The sequence below is a fragment of the Bos grunniens genome, chromosome 1 (genome assembly GCF_055505025.1).
Source record: "Bos grunniens cultivar Pamir isolate PY7600 chromosome 1, Bosgru_T2T1.0, whole genome shotgun sequence".
In the NCBI taxonomy this organism is placed as follows: Eukaryota; Metazoa; Chordata; class Mammalia; order Artiodactyla; family Bovidae; genus Bos; species Bos grunniens.
In genome coordinates, this window is record NC_141165.1 from 155,991,421 (window position 1) to 155,993,308 (window position 1,888).

At 40.5% G+C, this 1,888-nt stretch overlaps 1 non-coding gene across 1 annotated transcript; it reads right to left on the reverse strand.

Annotated features, from left to right (window-relative positions):
• Positions 1-1,484: 1,484 nt before the first annotated feature.
• LOC147380378 (U6 spliceosomal RNA) lies at positions 1,485-1,591 on the reverse strand. The gene has a single exon (XR_015135437.1). It is a non-coding gene; the product is annotated as a U6 spliceosomal RNA (small nuclear RNA).
• Between the last annotated feature and the right edge of the window lie 297 nt (positions 1,592-1,888).

Below are 1,888 nucleotides of genomic sequence, written 5' to 3' on the forward strand. Positions count from 1 at the left end.
GTTCAATCCCTGGGTTGGGAAGATTCCCCTGCAGAAGGAAATGGTAGCCCACTCCAGTATTCTTACCTGGAAAATGCCAAGGACAGAGGAGCCTGGTGGCCTACAGTCCAAAGGGTGGTAAAGGGTTGGACATGACTGAGCAACTAAGCACACAGAGTACTGGCCAGGGATCAATAGTATCCGGAGTGCTGGTTAGCAGGAAGAATAGCCACAGCCATGGAGCAGACCAAGGTTTGACCAGAATGATGAATGACTTCTAACTGGTCCTCATGTCCCTGAGTCATTCATTCAGGAGTCAGAATTATGGGAGAAAGTCTTATGGTTGCACCTAGATCATCCATTCCCTGGCTGAAGGAAGGCAGGGTGGATTAGGGGAAAAATAAGGTCCCTGTTGACTCTCACGTGGAAGTCAGGCACCACCTCCAGGAGGAACCAAGATAACTATCAGACAAATTTCCAGGGCCACCCCTAATGATTCTTGAAAAGCCTGTGAATTTGTGACCCATGTCTTGTGATTGGGAAGAACTTGTCTGTTCAGGGAAGTTATCTCTGTTCTATATTCCTCACTAATGCTTGTATACTCTCTGCTGAATGATTCCAACCCTGAAAAATTCACTAGTTCACAAGTTCTTCTTCATGTTAAGATGAAATAAAGGCTGGGAGTTTAGACTGCCTGACACTCAAGACCCTCCAACTCTGGTTCTACTTTTGAACAGTTAAATTCTGTGATTCTTCTATAAAAGCCTTTCTTCCCATCCAACTTATTCACTCAATGTCACCATCCTCTGACCCCATCAAAACATCTTATGTTTATTCTCTTTACTTCTCCTGTCTATCTAAATGTTACCCATTCTTCACATTCCAGCTCAGATCCCACATCCTACACGAAACATTCCTGAACCATCCCAGCTCAAAGTAACTCTTTGGAAATCGTTTGCCTGTATGCTTCACTAGGCATTTAATCATTCTCTTTTTAAATGTTTTCTATTTTTTAGAATTGATATTTATACTTTGTTAGATAATTTAACTTTAAACATACTTATATCCTCTCTATCTGGATTATAACTTCTTTTTTAAAAATTTAAATTTATTTATTTTAGTTAGAGGCTAACTATTTTACAATATTGTATTGGTTTTGCCATACATCAACATGAATCTGCCACGGGTGTACACGTGTTCCCAATCCTGAACCCGCACCCCCCCCCCACCTCCCTCCCCATACCATCCCTCTGGGTCATCTCAGTGCACCAGCCCCAAGCATCCTGTATCATACATCGAACCTGGACTGGCGATTCGTTTCTTATATGATATTATACATGTTTCAATGCCATTCTCCCAAATCATCCGTCCCCTTCCTCTCCCACAGAGTCCAAAAGACTGTTCTTTACATCTGTGTCTCTTTTGCTGTCTCACGTACAGGGTTATCGTTACCATCTTTCTAAATTCCATATATATGCGTTAGTATACTGTATTGGTGTTTTTCTAAAAATATGGAACACTTCACGAATTTGTGTGTCATCCTTGTGCAGGGGCCATGCTAATCTTCTCTGTATCGTTCCAGTTTTAGTATATGTGCTGCTGAAGTGAGCACTGGATTATAACTTCTTGAAGACATGAACTATTTCTTATCCAACTTTGTATCTCCTGTAGAACTTAACAAAATTCTTTCCACATGGACTTTTTCTTTCCTTAATTGATATGAATACCAGAGGTAAATATGGTCTTGACTCCTTATCCAGGAATTTGGGGAAGAGGAAGCAGAAGATGAGGGAAGAGGTAAGTCAGGCAATGACTTACAATTACTTCTTAGGCTATAATAATGTTGTGAGTGATTTATGCTTTACAGCTTTTTTGAGTTATAATTGATATGCAAAACTGCACATATTTG